This window comes from Thamnophis sirtalis, unplaced genomic scaffold (genome assembly GCF_051295495.1).
Source record: "Thamnophis sirtalis isolate CommonGarterSnake01/CBP01778 unplaced genomic scaffold, rThaSir2_p1.2 scaffold_3, whole genome shotgun sequence".
Taxonomy (NCBI): domain Eukaryota; kingdom Metazoa; phylum Chordata; class Lepidosauria; order Squamata; family Natricidae; genus Thamnophis; species Thamnophis sirtalis.
In genome coordinates, this window is record NW_028261383.1 from 31,609,783 (window position 1) to 31,628,940 (window position 19,158).

At 41.1% G+C, this 19,158-nt stretch overlaps 1 protein-coding gene across 2 annotated transcripts in view; it reads left to right on the top strand.

Moving 5' to 3' along the window:
* The first annotated feature begins 251 nt into the window (after positions 1-251).
* DDR1 (discoidin domain receptor tyrosine kinase 1) overlaps positions 252-19,158 on the top strand; it is a 79,896-nt gene continuing 60,989 nt past the window's right edge. The window contains exon 1 of one of the 2 annotated variants that reach the window (XM_087708529.1): positions 252-655. The gene's annotated coding sequence lies outside the window, so the exon portion shown is untranslated. The remainder of the gene's footprint in view (positions 656-19,158) is intronic. The other variant, XM_087708530.1, reaches the window with a different exon arrangement.

Sequence of the window (19,158 nt, forward strand, 5' to 3'; positions counted from 1 at the left end):
GGCAGGGAGGCAGGGAGAGGAAATAAAAGAAAGAAAAGAGAAAAAAAAGAAAGGAGAAAGAAGGAATGAAGGAGGGAGAAAGAAAGAAAGAAAAAGAAAGAGAAAGGAAGGCAGGCAGGAAAGGAGAAAAGAAAAAGAAGTGAGGGAGAGAAAAGGAAGGAAGAAAGGAAGAGAAAGAAAGTGAGAGAAAGGAAGGGAGAGTGAGAAAGGGAGAGAGAAAAGGAAAGGAACGGAGGGAAGAGAGGCGGGGAGGCATCCCCGGCTCCGCATTCGCCGCCACCCGGCCACTGGTGCGCGAGTCCCCGCCTCGCCAGCGCCGCGAAATGGGGGTTTATGCAAATCCCAGATGAGATCAGCCGCGAGCAACTGGCTGCCAACTCCGGAGCGGCGCTCCCTCCCTCGCCAGTTACGTGCCGGGGGGCAGCGGGACGCGGCGCTCTCTGCAGGGCCGGTTCCCACGTCTCTCTCTCTCTCTCTTTCTCCCGCGCCCGTGCAACTCCCCACCGCCGCTCCTCGACTTGGATACCCGCGGGCGGGCCGAGACCAAGAACCGGGGGTTGTCTCGGCGGAAGGGATTCTTGGCTTCTGCCAGCCGTTCGGGGACCTGGTGGGATTTTACGCCCCGCTGCTGGAGAGAAGAGGCGAGGAAAAAAAGGTAAGTAAATCGCGGGGCTTCGGGCGACCTCGGACCGTGAGCGGGAGCTTCCCGGCGCTGCCTTGGTTTGAAACCCAGAGTCACCTGCTATGGACTTAGCCGCGGGGACGGCGGTGGAAGCGGATTCCGAGCGGGAAGGAATTAGGGCTGGGCGCGACTTGAGGACACACTTTGCTTTACGTGTGGCGTTTTTAATCCAGAAAGCGCGAGGGGTTCTTGAAGGAGAGACGGTGTTCCTGACCATGGACAGAGTGCCTGCCTCTCAGCGTTCAGAACTAAGTGTCTTTGGAGATTTCTCAGTCAGCCAGGTCGTGGTTGTCCCAAAGGGGCTTATTCTCCCAAGAGAACAGGATTTTCTGGTCTTTCTTTGGGAGGTGTCCTTCAGAGTTGAAGAAGCTTCTTGGATGAGAAGTGAAATGTCTTCAAAGAAAAAAAAAACAGAAAGTCCAGTTGCCCTTGAAAAAAAACAACAACCTTTGCTTCGGAACTAAGACAAACCTGACCAGGAAGAGGCAGCTTCATTGGATGATCAGTGCACAACTGGGCTAAACCACCGTGGGTTTGAGTTTTGTTTTGGCTTTGCCTTGCTGGGGGAACCCAGATTGCTGGTTTAGCAGCCGGTTCTTTTGAGTGTCCTTAGGAGTGACTGAACCGTGGTCGGTGAAACCCACAGTTCCGTGCAACAGACCTGAGTTGGGTGCTTAACTTGTTTGTCACATAAAAGCATTGTAAATGATACCTGCTGGAAAAGTAACGCCTACACAAAATGGCCTTAGGTGTCTCTGGGGCAGATTCCCGTTCTGTGCTTCGTTTCACTGAGGGCCGTTTTCGTTGTGTTTAATTCCTTAAAAAAAAAGGGCTGTAGGGAAATACCGGAATGTGTATTTACATATAAAACCCACGTGAGCTGGAGTTGCTCACCCATTTGCACAGGGGATTTTATCGTATCTGAAGTCAACCTTGCTTAGCTCACCGCGGGCAGCCCCTCCTGCTTTCCCTGCTTTCCTAACTTTTGGGAGACAGATGTTGTTTGAGGGAGGTGTGACTTTCTGCACCTGGATTACGAAATCAATACTGATCTGCAGTTCCCACAGTGGGAACTTTAGACTGATTTCCACACCCTCTAATCCAATCTAATCCAATCTAATCTAATCTAATCTAATCTAATCTAATCTGGGGGATTAGACAGATGGGAGGGACCAAAGGGTTATCATTTCCAAGCTTTCTTTCATTTCCTTTTTTAAAAATTTAATTTCTGCACCTGGATTGAGAAATCAATACGAATCTGCAGTTCCCACAGTGGGAAATTTAGTCTAGTTTCCATCTAATCTAATCTAATCTAATCTAATCTAATCTAATCTGGGGGATTAGACAGATGGGAGGGACCAAAGGGTTATCATTTCCAAGCTTTCTTTCATTTCCTTTTTTAAAAATTTAATTTCTGCACCTGGATTGAGAAATCAATACAAATCTGCAGTTCCCACAGTGGGAAATTTAGTCTAGTTTCCATCTAATCTAATCTAATCTAATCTAATCTAATCTAATCTAATCTAATCTAATCTAAGGGATTGGACAGATGGGAGGGACCAAAAGGTTATCGTTTCCGAGTTTTCTTTCATTTCCTTTTTTTTGGGGTAGCGAGACCATCTGTTTTTCAAAAGGCAGGTAGATTCACAACTTTTGTCCTTCCTTCCTGTTTTGTGTGTACATCTGTGTGTGTAAAGAATATGGTAATTTGTACAGGAATAAAAAAGTTTATATTAGAAACCAACTTGAATCGTCAGTAACTGAGTTTAAACCTGCTTGGGATAATAAATAAATGTCCACCACCTGACAAAATTAATTAAAAAAATCAAATAAAAATAATAATTAAAAATAGTGAATGAATAGCTAAAGGTTCCCCTCGCACATATGTGCTAGTTGTTCTTGACCCTAGGGGGTGATGATCATCTCTGTTTCAAAGCCGAAGAGCCAGGGCTGTCCGAAGATGTCTCCAGGGTCATGTGGCCAGCATGACTAAAGGCCAAAGGCGCACAGAACTCTGTTATCTTCCCACCAAAGGAAGTCCCTATTTCTCTACTTGCATTTTTTACGTACTTTTGAACTGCTAGGTTGGCAGAAGCTGGGACAAGTAACGAGAGCTCACTCAGTTACGTGGAGGTAGGGTTTCGAGCTGCCTGACCTTTCTGATTGACAAGCTCAGCGTCTTAGCCACTGAGCCACCACGTCCCTGAAGTGAATGAATAAGTAACTATAAATACAGAAAAACAAAAACAGCCAAAAAGCTCAAGAGAGCAAACTCTGTGGACCAATAGGTCTTTTTCTCCTGTCAGCTTTGAGTGTTCCTGTTTAACAAATAACTCACTGGTGCTTCAAAAAAAGCGAGCTTGCACATCAGTTTAAAAATTAATGCTTTTAATGTATAGGGGAAGCTGGGCTAGTCTGCCCTTCAGGGTGGTCGTTCAGCTTATTTTGGAGATATAGTGACTGCAATCCAAGTACTTCTGTTACACATAATTATTAATTAGCATTGGAACATATATAATGAATGTGTGCTCATGATCACAGTCCAGATTGTAACCACGTGGTTTGCAAATTAGCATGGCTAAAAAGAAGCAAAGTGATTCTTTGTGGTTGCTTTTGTCTCCCTGAAGGCCTGCAAGTGCCAAACCAGAAGATGGCTGTTCTTGATGCAGGATTAAAAATTATGATGGGTGTCTAAGACACCCATCATAAAATTACAAATAAAATTATAAAATTATAAAATTTTATAATAAAATTATAAATGTATAAATTTAAATCATAAAATTAGCTTGCTTCCTGCTACTTTGCTGGCCCCAACTTTATGTAATGGGGATCTACTAGATAGTTCTTTGTAGCAAACAAACCCTGATAGCCTTTAGTGCAGGCTTAAAGTTGCCAAGATTGGAGAGCCCTGCTTTAGTGGGCCATCCACTGTCCAGTCCTGGGATTGAAATGAATACTGTTATTTGTAGTACAGGAGTCCTCGGATTGCAACAGTTCATTTAGCTATTTGTCTGAAGTGGTGTAGGGTTTCCTGCCTAAGAAGGAGGTTGGACTAGAAGACCTCCAAGGTCCCTTCCAACTCTGCTATTCTATTCTATTCCTAAATGGACTAAGAAACTGAAGGTCCAGAGTTCCTGTCTTTTCTGTCCTCACCATTGCATGGTTATAGTTCCCAGCTCTCTATATAATTGTCCAATCAAATTGTTCACTCATCCACTCTATTAATAAAAGTATTGCTTGATGTAACAGGCCCTTTGCACAGTTCAGGTCACCTGGCAGAATCAGAGGCTGCTTCAGTGGAAATCTGCCAGGAGCTGAGTTCTCCTTTCTGACATCATGCCAACATGGACCACTGCATTTTGGAGGCATACATCGGTGCCCCCTGGGAGCCGTAAGTTTAGCCTCAAGATCTTGTAGATGGAAGATGCCATCAAATTTGGAAAGTGGCTGAAGAGGAAAATTACAAAATAGATGCGGTAACTTGGGTTTTGATTAGATTCAAATTTTAATTCAACCCAATACTATTCCTGTCCAATATAGGGAGAAAGTTTATTCACACTTATGTCCATTATAGAATCCCCATGGTCACATGATCAAAATTCCGACACTTGGCAACTGGCATGTAGTTATGACGGTTGTAGTGTCCTGAGGTCATGTGATCACCTTTTGCAGACTTCAGACAAGCAAAGTCAGTGGGGGAAGCCCGACTCATGTAACAATCATGTTACTAACAACTGCAGTGATTCCCTTAACAGCTGTGTCATAAAATGGGGCAAAACTCACTTAACAACTGTTGCTTAGCAACAGAAATGTTGGGCTCAATTGTAGTTGCAAGTAGAAGAGTGCCTGTATTCAGTTCATGTGGCTCTCCACCATGTAAGAACTGGTATCGCCTGTAGAATTGGCAACTCAACAAGTTTCACTTTTAGTGCTTTTACAAAGCACATTTCTTGCCTTCCGTTTTTGCAAAGACAGGCTTGAACATGTGGAGGAGGTGAAAGGAATTCAGAGGCAGCGCTTTAAAGACAAACGTGATTTATTTGTTCTGTCTTTGTACATTATGTGGCTGGGACCTGTGTGATTTGTTGTGTCTGCAGGAGGTGCGTGGATTCACAAGAAGCAAGATGTGGATGCACTATTGAGATCCAGTTCAGACCTTTAGCGCATATGTGTGGGTGCAACATTGGGATTTTGATTGTTTATGATAGGAGATTGTGGAATTATATCTTGATAGATATATCAACAGATTGTTATAATGTAAACCATCTGCGGTGTTTCTTAATCTCAGCAACTTTTAAGGTGCATGGACTTCAACTCGCAGAATTCCCCCATGGTTGGAGGGATTCTCAGAGTTGAAGTCCATGCACCTTAAAAGTTACTGAGGTTAAGAAAACAGCTCTAGAGCAGGGGTGTCCAACCTTGGCAACTTTAAGGCTTGTGGATTTCAACTCCCAGAATACCCCAGCCAGAATCTCTGAAATGGGCAGTGTACAAACTGCTGTATAAATAGATTTTGGCTTGGATTCTGTGTGGTTTATGACTCAGAGGGACATTTGATCCCAATCATTGGTATCTTGTTCAAAAAGGTATGATTAAGCAGAGGCCACTGTATGCAAACCATGTGTCTGACACCAAAAGCATGTTGCATACTGTGTTTCTGTTTCTAAAATGACTGGAAAATACGATTTCCACATTCTGAGATTGTCTTGTCTCCGGTTATCAGATATTAAGGAATGATCACCGTGATGATGATGAAAATACAGCATCTTCGAGTATCTGTTTGGCTAAATCACAATCCTGCCTGTAATGCTTTTACCACATGTCAGAGTTGGTACTTTCTTCCATGCCTAGAACAAAGCATATTTTTCATTTAGTTGTGGTTTTTCCTTCTATTTATGTCTGTGTATTACAGTAGTTTATACTGGGCAATATTAAATATTTATAATTTTATAAGAAATTCTGTACAGGACACTCTGTTTTCTCACTTAATTGTCTTGCCTTACAAATGGTATTTTTTTTTTTTTGCTTTTAGTTTTCAAGTGATTTTAATCCTGGGATTTTTAAGTCAACATTTACAATGTTTAAAGACTGATTTGGTGTTGTTAGTTGCCTCAAGGATTTCACGGGGTAGAAAAAAGCGAGGGTGTGGATGTGTGTGTGTGTGTGTGTGTCTGGATGGATGGATGGATTGGCACGGAGTCAAGCACATGATTAAACTGTAAAATTTCAAGAACAGGGATTTCCCAAACCCCTCATGCACTCCTGACTGATATTTTGGTCTGAAATATTTATTTGAATTATATCTCATGGTGCTGCACTCCTTCCTTCCGTTTTATCCCACAACATCCTCACCAGATTAGGTGTGATGAGAGAGTGGCCAGAAGTCCTTCAAGGAACTTCTGTGGCTAAATGGGGGGCTAAAATCTGAATCTCCCCAGACCCATTCTGGTTTCTTAACCATTACACAGGCAGTCTTCGACTTACGACCATTTGTTTAGTGATCACAGATTCTCATTTATCTGAAGCAAAGTGCAAACAAACCAGTATTGGCTGCATTCTGATTTCCCCAGGTTGTAAAGTGGCCACAGATACCCACCCCTGCCTTCAACAGACCGTAGATTCTCAGCTACAAGCTCCAGGATCTGGAAGTGGCAAGATACCAATTTCTTTTGGGGGGTGGGCAGAATAGATTTTGCCTTTGAATTCCTTGAATACCAAGATATCCTCCAAGAACTAATGGGAGACGTCAGGGCAAAAATGGCCTTTGATTTGATTCCAATGACATTTAAATGCAATTAAAACTAAATAGCTTTAGGTAGGATTACTCTACTTGTAGTTAATAAAAGTCCATTTTGTGTCAACAATCGTTGGAGGCTAGGGACTGAGCTCAGGTGGTAGATATCTGAGAGAGACTCATTAGAAGGTTCCTGGGGAAGACAACAGATGCCATTTACTGGAGCTCTATCCCATTTGTGAAGGGAAGGGTCTCCACCAGCATTCCCGGCACCAGATGCCCCCCCCCCCACCATATGTATGGACTTCAATTCTCAGAATTCTTGAGCCAGCAAAGATATTGCTGAGAATCAGGGCATCTCCACAGAGGAGTGGGGAGAATAATAATAATAATAATAAAGAAAGTTAAGATGACATTTATCATCATGGAATTTAAATGACGCACATAAAATAAAATGTGGCTTTGATTTCATAGCTATAGCCATCATTAGGACCCTTTTCTGCCTCCCAGCCCCATAGATATCCTCGCTGAGAATTCTGGGAGTTGAAGTCCACATAGCAGAAGGACGTCCAGATATGTGGCCTTTCAAAGGATGCCAGCAGGTGAAGAGAATTGAAGTGGCCTCCATCCATCTTTGATTTAAGCCTATAATTCAGCCTGGAATTATGGTTGTAAGTCATTAAGCAGGTCATCACATGACTGATCTGATTATGCAACATTTTTTGTATGATGGTCATTAAACAAATCGCCATGATCGTTAAGCAAATGTGGCAGTTGTTTAGTGAATCCATTGTCCGCAGTGGGCAGCTTTTGCCTGAAACTGGAAACTAGGTGAGATAAGATAACCTTTATTGTCATTTTTTACTGTGAGCCCACTGGCCCACATTAAAAATGAAATTCTGTTGCTTGCTCTCAAAAGAAAGTATATATCTACTGTACACATACACAATAGCAGTAGACTTATATACCGCTTCATAGGCCTTTCAGGCCTCTCTAAGCGGTTTACAGAGAGTCAGCATATTGCCCCCAACAATCTGGGTCCTCATTTTACCCACCTCGGAAGGATGGAAGGCTGAGTCAACCCTGAGCCGGTGAGATTTGAACCGCTGAACTGCTGATCTAGCAGTAGCCTGCAGTGCTGCTTTTAACCACTGCGCCACCTTGGCTCCACGCACCTCCTGCAGGCACAACACATGTATACATGCTATATACACCCATATGTGTGTGTGTGTGTATATACATATACAAACATATTAATCACTGTCCATTTTGAATACATAGCAGAAAGAGGAAACTTGAGAGTTCACAAGGTTGATGCTATATGCGTGCTAACTGTGACTGAATCTGTATGTTCTGCTTCGGATACCACAAAAACTCCTTCCAAAAGGTAACAAGGTAAACAGGTCGGGAAGAAGACGTTTAGCGTCCCAGACAACCTTGTGGACTCTGTTTAAGCATCACTTATGTGCTGTGTCCTGGATAGAAGGAACTACCAATGATCTTTTCTGCTGTCCTCACCACTTTCTGCACCACCTTCCTCTCCGTAGCAGTAATGCTTCCAAACCAGACAGTCATGGAATAGGACAGGATTCTCTTGATTCTCCCTCTATAGAAAGTGGTAAGAACAGGGGAAGGAAGATGAGCTTTTCTTATGCGATGCAGAAAATGCAGATGCTACTGTGCCTGCTTCACCAGTGTCTCACCAAATGCCAGTTTTTGGAAACAATTGTCAGAAATCACAGTCACGTGATTGCAGGATGCTGGAATGGCCGTAAATGCGGGCTGGTTGCCGAGTGCCCACAATGTGATCACATGACTGTGGGGAGAGAAGTTGGCTGTTTGAACTTCACATTCAGATCACAAGTACAGTACCTGATTTTTGGGTATGTTGTAACTTTGGTCAGTCCTAAAGGGAAGGTCATCTATAGTTCTTCTCCTTCCCCTCCATTGATTCAGCGTCCCTAGATAATTTTTGTCCTCTCCTATTATCTTTCTTCTCATGTTGAGGCACTGCTGTTTGTGGGGGAATTTGGGGATGGGTGGGGGAAGGGTTGAGTTTCTTGCCCCCTCTGTGATCCTTTTGAGACTAAAATTGCGTCTGTCTCCCTCCACGGTTTATAGATAAATTATAGCAGACATGTGAACAAACAAATACGGCTCTCGCCATTATGTCTAGCCTGGAATACCCAAAGTACTTTGGACATTTCTGATGCAGTTCATAAATGTCGGCATTTCTTTAACCCTCCAGCATTCTGGGCTCTCTGTTTTTCAAATTGAGAAAATTAATCTGTCCAAAATGAGGCAGATGCTTTAAATCTTTGGAACACTTGATGGGGAGATTTTTTGAAAAAAAAAAAACAGGAGTGAAGAAAAACTAGTGGGGAAATGTTTTAAGGGACATTCTTCCCTGTAGACTTTCTTTTCTGGATTTTTTTTTTTTTTTTTGAGGGAGCCATAGCAAAACTCAAGCCTTGAATTCTCTGTGTATGTGAACTCTCTGACACTGCCTAATCTAAAATGTTCATTTTGACTGAAGAGGTTGCTTGGATGATTAACAAAACGTCTCAGTTTAATAAACTTTGGTTCAAGTTGCCATGATTTAACTTTTTAAAGATGCTTTTGGCCTGGGTAATTGAGTCTTCATTTACATTTGCAATACATTTTGGGGAGAAACCCCTCCAGTTGGTACGGCAAGAGTTAGTACAACTCTCTGACTCTCTGCCTAAGCTAAATTTTTCATTTTGACTGAAAAAAATAATTGCCTGGATGAGTAATGAAATGTCTCACTTTAATAAACTTTGGTCCAATTGGCATGGTTTGACCTTTTTCATCATCTTCTTGTGCCATATCCGTCATCGGATGTTGGGAATCATGTTGGCAATCCTATTTTTGTCAACACCTACATGAAAAAGTGCTGTGGAGTTTTGTCCAAACCAGATCCTTAGATTTTGTAGCCATGATGTTCTTCTTCTGCCTGCACCTCGTTTGCCTTCAGTCTTTCCCTGGAGGATTAAGTGAAGGATGCCGTATTTTTCTGGTTGCTGCATCACGTGTCCCTTTTAGATTAACCTTTTTAGCAATAGCAATAGCAGTTAGACTTATATACCCCTTCATAGGGCTTTCAGCCCTCTCTAAGGGGTTTACAGAGTCAGCATATTGCCCCCAACAATCTGGGTCCTCATTTTACCCACCTCGGAAGGATGGAAGGCTGAGTCAACCTTGAGCCGGTGAGATTTGAACAGCCGAACTGCAGAACTGCAGTCAGCTGAAGTAGCCTGCAGTGCTGCATTTAACCACTGCGCCACCTTTTTAGATGCTTGCATTCTCTGTTGTTTTTTTTGCCTGCTTCTAGACAGAGTCAAGGGATGCAGTGGCTCAGTGGCTAAGGCGCCATAGAAAGATTGGCAGTTCAGCATTTCGAATCCTTAGTGCCACATAACAGAGTGAGCTCCCATTACTTGTCCCAGCTTCTGCCAACCTAACAGTTTGAAAGCATGTAAAAATGCAAGTAGAAAAATAGGGACCACCTTTGGTGGGAAGGTAACAGCATTCCGTGCACCTTCGGCGTTAAGTCATGCCAGCTACAAGACCATGGAGACGTCTTCGGACAATGCTGGCTCTTCGGCTTTGAAACGGAGATGAGCACCGCCCCCTAGAGTTGGGAACGACTAGCACATATGTGCAAGGGGAACCTTTACATTTTTGGACAGTGTCACCCTGCACGGTTCACAGCAATCCAGAATTGAAGTTTCTAAAGAGGAAGACTCTGAGGCTACCTTTGGTAGGAGGAAGCAAAGGTCATCCTAAAATTAGGGAGGCATTCCTGTGGGATGATACAGCATGGAGGAATGTATAGAAAAGTCACATAATCCTGGACTGGTCTGGTTTTTTTTTTTTTTTTTTTGCTATCCTAATTCCCCTCCTCCCCGTCAAAAAAGAACACCAGTTGTTCCAATAAGATGGAACCAGGCTCTCGTATTGGTGTTGTGCTTCAGAAAAACCACACTTTTTTTTTCTTTGTGAGGCAGGGCGAGGAATGACATGCCAGCAGAGTCAAATTAAGCATTTTCTAAATTTTTGACATGCCAAGCTTCAAAGGTTTGGTCTGCGTTCCAGTTGAAGGTCTTCTGCAAGTACTTAAGTATTTAAGTATTTAGTATTTAAGTATTTAATAAATTTATAGGCCGCCCAATCCCGAAGGACTCCGCAGGTATACATTTGCAAGCATTTTCTTTGTTGTTGTTAATTGTGAAGTTGGGTCCGACCCATCACGACCCCATGGACAACATTCCTCCAGGCCTTCCTGTCCTCTACCATCCTCTGGAGTCCATTTAAGCTCATGCCCACTGCTTCAGTGACTCCATCCAGCCACCTCATTCTCTGTCGTCCCCTTCTTCTTTTCCCCTCAGTCGTTCCCAGCATTAGGCTCTTCTCCAGTGAGTCCTTCCTTCTTGTTAGGTGGCCAAAGTATTTGAGTTTCCTCTTTAGGATCGGGCCTTCTAATGAGCAATCAGGTTGATCTCCTCTAGGACTGACTGCTTTGATTGTCTTGCAGTCCAAGAGTCTTCTCCAGCACCATAGTTCAAAGGCCTCCATTCTTTGGCGCTCAGCCTTTTACAGCATTTACTACCTACTACTCCTTTGAGCTGTCTGCCACTTAATTTCCATTCTCTCTTCTAGTGTCTGTACCATTTATGATCTGGTAGTATGTGATTTTCTCTTTTTAATTCCTGGTTTTACAATCTTGGTGGGATGGAAAACACGAGAAGGGCTGCAGTCTATAATTTGGCTACAAACACATTGCTTCAAAAGGGGGAGACACATCACCCGCTTGAAGAAAGACCAAAGCAGGTATACATTTGCATAATATTTACATATGTTCATTAGACATGTTATTATAATTAAACTAGAAATGCAATGCACCTCTATTGGAATAATTTTGTCCTTAGAAAGTTTACGCTTTCTAACCAAGCAACAATTCTTCCCTAAGCGGGAAATCCGGGCAGATGCGTTGAGGTTTTTGTCTCTGTGGTACAACTGCTTCACTATGTACCAGTTAAATGCCTATGGAGATTCTCAATCATCCAAGTCTTGGTTGTCCCAAAGGTACTTTTTCAAGAGGCAATTTTTCAGCCTTTTTTTTTTTTTAAAGAAAGACATTTCACTCCTCAACTCAGAAGCTTCTTCAGCTCTGACTGGGTGGTGAGGAATGGGAGGATTTATACTCCTTGCAGACAGCTGGTCATTTGCATTTTTAGAAGGTTGTTGAGGCCACCTGGATGTTTATCTGTGTCATCAGGGTCACCTGAGTGGTGCAAATGGGTGTGAAGCCTTCTTTAAACTGTTGAAAGGACTGTGTTGTAAACTGGAGATAGATGATGTCATATCCCTCCCCCTCTGTTGAGAGAGGGCTGTTCAGTTTTGACATAGATGGCCTCTTTCAAACCAGCGGTCCTCTCTGTCCAAAATGTGGACTTTGCTGCCTTCAAAAGTGTGGCCTTTTGTCTTTTAAATGCAGATGGACTGCTGGATCTCTAGTCCTGATGGGTTTGTTCTCCTATGTTGTGCCATGTGTTTATGAAGTGGCTGTTTTGTTTCCCCAATGTACAGATCTGCACATGGCTCAGTGCATTGCACTGCATATAACACCTTGCTCACTTTGTGTCTGGAATTGTATCTGTTCAGCTAAGTTGAGAAACAACTGATTTAGAATCAACGTTGCCAAGGACAAATTTGTCTGTGGGTCATGAAAATTAGCTCTTCATCAGCTTTGCGGTAAATGTTGACATGAGATCTAATGAAAATAGAAAGGAATGACCTTCTCCTCTAAATGAATTCAGATCCGAAGCCCAAGTAAATCACAGCAAAATCTGACATGATCTATATTTGGGGAATGTATTTGTGGAATTCTGAAGGACAAAAAAAATCTATAAAAGAAACTAGCAAATTATGTTAAGTAGGAAATTTTGTACGTGGAGCCGAGCCAAATTCGTCATAACAACTTGGCAAAAGCTATGATCGTGAAATGAAGGTTTAGTTGAATGTGAAGGGAACTGCTTTTTATTAGATGCTTTTTGGGTGGGGGGGGCAGCACTTTCTGAACGAGCAAGATCGTTCATACTGGGGAAGAGATGAAAAAAAATGTGGTACTCTTTGGAAGCAAAATGAGAAGAACTACAGATAATCTTCAACTTACAACCACAATCAACTTCTACATTTCTATGGCTAAGCAGGGCAGTTGTTAAGTGAACTCCGCCCCATTTTATAACCTTTCTTGCTGCAGTTGTTAAGTGAATCACTGTAGTTGTAAAATTAGTTACCGTATTATCGGACTATAAGACGCACTGGAATATAAAACGCACGATAATTTTGAAGAGGTAAATTAAAAAAAAGGTTTTGCACTCTGCAGGCCTCCCAAACCCTCTGCACGCCTCGTTTTTTGCAAAAAAGGGGGGGCATGCACAGCTTTGGGAGGCTTGTAGAGTGCTCCTGGGGGCTGGCGGAGGGCAAAAATGAGCAAAAACGGCCCTCCCCAGCCCCCAGGAGCATTTTGCAAGCCTCCTAAGCCCTCTGCATGTCCATTTTTACAAAGGGGGAGAGGTTTTGGTAGGCCAAAAATGCTGTATTCAGTGTATAAGACGCATCCAGATTTTCACCCTTTTTTTTTGAGGGAAAAAAGTGTGTCTTATACTTCGAAAAATACGGTATGTGGTTGTTAAGCTTCCGCATTGACTTTGCTTGTCAGAAGGTCGCTAAAGGGGATCACATGACGTTAGAACACTGCAAGCATCATCAGTATGAACCGGTTGCCAAGCGACCGAATTTTGATCCCGTGACCAAGGGGATGCTGCAACTGTTGTGTAAAAAATGGTCATAAGTCACTTCTTTCGGTTCTGTTGTAAGTTTTTGAACGGTCACTAAATGAACTGTTGTAAGTGGAGGACTACCTGAATTTCATACTTGTGCATACATTTTTAATGTTCTTCCTGTTGGGCTCCAACTGGAATGCACTACATTGGAAGAGATTTTTGATTGCTCTGAATTTAAAACTATCTTGAAATGTAAAGCATTTCTTTTGGCCAATCTTTACCTGCAAATGGGTGGGGAGCAGTGGAAGGCCAAAAAAAGAAAAGGCAGAAAGAAAACGAAAGTGAGCAGGGACATCTGTCAAAACATCAATCCTTTCATTTCAGCCAATGTAAGACATGCTTAGATATTAACTAAGACAAAGGCGGTGTGATTTTACTTAGGGGAGTTAATAATGATATTGATTCAATCAAGCAAGCAATCAGAATGGAGCTGGAGGGGGCCTTGGAGATCTTCTAGTCCAGCCCCTGCTCAAGCAGGAGACCCTATACCATTTCAGATTAGTGGCTGTCCAGTTTCTTCTTATTATTTTTGAAAAAAGCTTTTTATTTTATTTTAATTTCATACATACACAAGTATACTGTCACATCTGAACAGTTTTTTTAAAAAAAGGTTTTTTTATAGTTTCTTCTTAAAAACGTCTAGTGATGGAGCACCACAATTTCTGAAGACAAGCTGTTCCACTGGTTAATTGTTCTTGTTAGGAAATTTCTCCTTAATTCTAGGTTGCTTCTCTCCTTGATTAGTTTCATTCCATTATTGCCTTCTGGTGTTTTGGAAAATGAGTTGACCCCCCCCCCCCTCTTCTTTGTGGCAGCCTCTCAAATACTGGAATACTGTTATCATGTCACCCCAGTCCTTCAATTCACTAGATTAGCCATGCCCAGTTCTTGCAACCGTTCTTCATATGTTTTAATCTTCTGGCCTTTAATCAGTTGCTCTTTGCATTTTTTCCAAAGTCTCAACCTCTTCTTTGTAATGCAGTGACCAAAACTGGATGCAGTATTCCAGATGTGGACTTATTAAGGTTTTATAAAGCGCGACTCATACTTCACGTGATTCTGATTCTGTTTTTACAACCAAAGACTGTATTAGCTTTTTTGACTGATGCCGCACACTGCCATATAAATGGGGCAGCCACATAAATATTTATATTTATAGAGCTGCACCCCGGTGACATAAGATAGAGAACACAGTTTAAATATAGAAGCTGTGAAATAAATGACCATTAAAAAAATAAACAATTGAGAAAAAGAGTAAAAACGATGAGGTATGGAAGATGCTAAAAGTACGTCTAAATTGGTATGGGCCCTGTGTGGTTGTATGAAAGTAGAGATTCATAAGTTGATGATAGTTGCGTGCTGCACACCAGCAAATGATGGCAGTGGGAGGGAAACAATTTGATTTGGGGAAAAACATGCAGAACTTTGACGGAAAGTATCCAAGGAACAAATACATGGATGACAAGAATAGATGAGTGAGAATGAAATCAAAGACTATAGACAAAGGGATCGGGCTACTCAGACATTGATGAATGAATGAACATGGGAACCATTTGGTGAGATGCACTTTGGTGCTGAAAAAACATCTGTTTTGAATATGTGATCTAATCATAAATCGACACATGTGTACCCAAGAAAAAAGGGATGCATTAAAAAAAAACAATTTGATAGTTTATGAGGAACAATTGAGATGATTCACAGAGGATATGATAAGAAGTTCTGAATGTGGAACAAGCCATTATTTGATAACATCAAGCATAGTTCCTGGAAAAAAAATATGGACACCCCCAAAAAAGGATAGAATATGAAAGGAATATGGACGAAAATAGAATGATTGCAGAAAGTTTTGAGTCCTGCATGAGAAAGGATTATAAATTAATCTTCCAAAAGAATGAATGGAAAACAGATGTAAGAAAGATGATGTGGAAACAGTGTGGAAACATGTAGAAAGAATGGCTACAGTGGGTTCTAGAATTGTAGGGAGTTATTTTCATAGGAAGGAAGAAAAAAATCCTTGGTGAAATGATGAAGAGCAAAAAACAAAAACAAAAAACAACAACCCAACAACAACAACCATGGATAAGAAAAACTACATTGACAGGGATGAGAGGAAGAAATTGGTTTAGGCAGTCCTCAATTTACAACCTTTCATTTAGTGACCATTTGAAGTTACAATGCAATTGTAACAAAGTGACATGACTATTTTTTACACTTACGACCATTGCAGCATCCATATGGCCACACGATCAAAATTAATACCCTTGGCTCATACTTACGACGGTTGCAGTGCCCCGCGGTCACATGAACATCTTTTGTGACCTTCTGACAAGCAAAGTCAATGGGGAAGTCAGGTTCACTTTAGAACTGTGTTACTAACTTAACAACTTCCGTAATTCACTTAATAAACTCCACCAAGAAAGGTCGTAAGATGGGGCAAAACTCAATACCTTTCTTGCTTTAGCAATGGAAATTTTGAGCTTGGTTGTGATTATAAGTTGAGGAATACCTGTATATAAGGTGTTTAGAGAGAAAAGTAGACTTTCAAAGAATGTAGCCAGAGATGAAGAAATGTTTAAAAGAACAAAAAAAGGCAGAGCAAGTTTAGATAAATTGGGAAATTTGTGAAGAGGATTAATTAAGTTGTTTGCAGTCAAGGGAATGAAATCGAAAAGAAAAGTGATAAAATTATTAGGTTTGAAATTGATGTGAGAGAATGCAGGAAGGACTATTTTTGATGATGATTTAATAATTATTTTGGGTGATTTATATAGGATCATGAATCAATGAGACAATGTATATATATATTTCTAATTATTGCCTTTATTTTGAAGAATGCAAAAAGGATGGGGGATAATATTGTAAGGGGGCCTGGAAAGCCATTTCACAAAGATAACAACCAAAATTTAGAAAGTGCCTTTAAATTTTTTTTAGAAAATGTATGTAATCCTGAGATTTGCTCTTCACCTGGTCATTGAGAAATGTGTGAATTGAGAAAGAATATTTGTTGTACATTTATGAGTTTAGAAGAAACACAACCAAGAGAATAGAATGTAATCATATTTTGAATGGATGCAAAATTCAGGCTAGGTAGCTGAATATGTTAAGAACAGGATATACTTAGCAAGTGGTTTAACATCGAGTAAGGATTAAGACAAGGATGTGAGATATTCCATTGGATGTTTAATGTACTTGTGAAGAAATGTATAAAGGGATTCAAGTAGTGACTTTAGAAGGGTGTTGGCCGAGAGTGTGAACTTGTGTGTACTTTTTTTATGTGGGTGATGTTGTGTTGCTGTTTAAAAACCTAAATGATTTTCAGAGAATGTTAGATAAATAGTATAAGGCAAGAAGCTGCCGAATCTAAAAATCGAAAGTATCCAAAATGTTTGGATTTGTCTAGCAAAATAAAATGGTCTATTGCAAGTTATACAAACATAATGAAAAATTAAAACAAGCAGATGAATCTGAATACCTTTGTAGAATATTTATTAAAGACAGGGAGATGTATGTCAGTATTGGAAGATGTTTAACTACTGGTACAAAGACCGTGTGTAGTACAGGTAGTCCTCAACTTACGACCACAAATTTCTGTGGCTGAGACATTTGTTAAGTAAACTTTGTCCCATTTTGTGACCTTTCTTACTACAGTTGTTAAGTGAGCCACTGCAATTGAAATGTTAGTAATATAGTTAAGTTAATCTGGCTTCCTCGTTAATTTGGTTTGTAAGAAGGGCGCAAAAGGTGATCACTTGATCCTGGGACACTGCAACGGTCATAAAAATGAGTCGGTTGCCAAGTCAGTTGATCACGTGACCATGGGGATGCTGCAACTGTTGTGTGAAAAACGGGTCACAAGTCACTTTTTCAGTGCTGTTGTAACTTCAGACGATCACTAAAACAACCGTTGTAAGTTGAGGACTACCTGTAAATGGTCTGTTGCACAGAATGAATATTTGTCAGAAGCCAACGTGTATGTTTGTGTGTGTGCTGCTAACCGTTTTGTGGTAAGAAAGGGAGAGTTGAATGTGTCAAGAGAAAGTTGAATCCATTTGGAAAGGGCTACTTAAGAATTGATGTAATTAAGTGACAATGAATAGGTGCTGAATGAGTGTGGGTTACAGTGAGGTAGTTCGGTCATACAGAGAATGAATCATAAAACAAATTATGCAGGAACAGTCAAAAGGAAGAGGAAGAATGAGAAGTAATTGGATGGTGTTAATGAAAGGCTCAGAATGAGTGAATGTTTAGAAGTTTAAAATCAAAACAAAGAAAGCATTAGGAAAAAAAACCCAAAACCAAAGAAAGTATGTTAAACAGGACATGAGTGTACTCAAAACAAGAACGAAAAGTTATGGAGAAATAGCATAAATGGGGTTTGTGTAATAATATTTCCTCCTCTTCTTTATGTATTTTGCAAATTTATATAGCCACCCATCTCACTAAAAGCGTCTATGGGTGGACTGCCAACACAATAACAGTTAAAAGCAGCATAATGATCTTAATATACTGAAACGGGATTAAAAATAAGAACATTAAAAGCCCAAGATTGCAAGAAAATACAAAGTAATCTTACATCATAAGCTTGCTGGCTCCCGCGGGATCCCCTAGGTTAATGAAATAACCACATTTGGGGTTTAAAGGATTTAAAGTTTAATATCTTTTAAAGTGATTTCTTTTTCTCTTTGTCTGTCTGTCTGTCTGCCTGCCTGCCTGCCTGCCTGCCTGAATATTATTTGCCCTGAAAGAGAAATGTGGAAATATATCACATCCGGTGAGGAGGAATGTGTTTACGTGGGTGCACCCAAAATCTTCCATAGCAAAGAATTCTTAGCACCCATGACAAACAGGGCAATTTGGTTATTAAATTATCAACCCCTTAATTACTAAACCATCAATGTGTGGGGAGGCACAGGTGTTAAACCAGGCACCAGAAAAGCAATTTCAAATAGACTCAGATTTGCAATTCATCTGTGGTTTAAAAATAATGGATTTTTTTTTAAGAGGCGTGAGATTTTGCATTTCTGACGAATAATTGCTTAATAATCAGGCTAGCAAGTGGGAGATTGTGAGTTCTAGTCCCACTTTGGACACAGAGCCAGTTGAGTCATCTTGGACCAGTCTCTCTTTCTGTCTCAGTCTTAGAAAGAAGCAAGATACTTTTGATATTTTGCAGGAACTTGTCCAGGCAATCATGAGGAGTCAAAAAACGGACTTGAAGGGGCTAAAAACAAACAAATAAACAAACAAGCACACCCACCGAGCCCTTTCTGAAAAAAATAATTCAAAGAAATGGGCTTAGATACCTCAGTTCATGTTATTCAGACAATCTTAGGGGTTTTGCTCTATGGATTATTTAATTGGATGGTTAATTGGTTCTTGACAGAGGGTCAAATCTGTGAGGTATCCACTGAATTTTGCAGCTTTCTCCAAACAGGCCCGTTGGCTTCGGTTGGCACTGCCACTCAGCTGCTTCGCATTCTTCATACATAGCTGGCATTCCTTGCCCCTTTGGCCACCTTATGTCTCTTTCACTCCCCTCCCCATCACCTCCCCCCCCCCTTTGCTCCGAGCTGGAGAGATATGCAGGGGTTAAAATCCAGCTGGGCAAAATGAGGACACCCACCCTGTTCAGCTGCTGTTGAAAAGAAGGACGAAAGCATGGGAGAAGAGAAAGGGGGGGGGGACATAGCCTGCCAAATTTGTGGCTGCAGTAAATATTCTTCAATCCAGACAAGGCTTAATATGAGCTAGGCTTTAACTCCAGAAATGTAGGACTTTTAAAAAATGTTTTCAGCCCCGGGGTTAGGATTTAATTAGTTTTCAGCATCAGGTCGATTGTGGGCGAGATGAGATCTGTAACTGGTTTTTCAGGC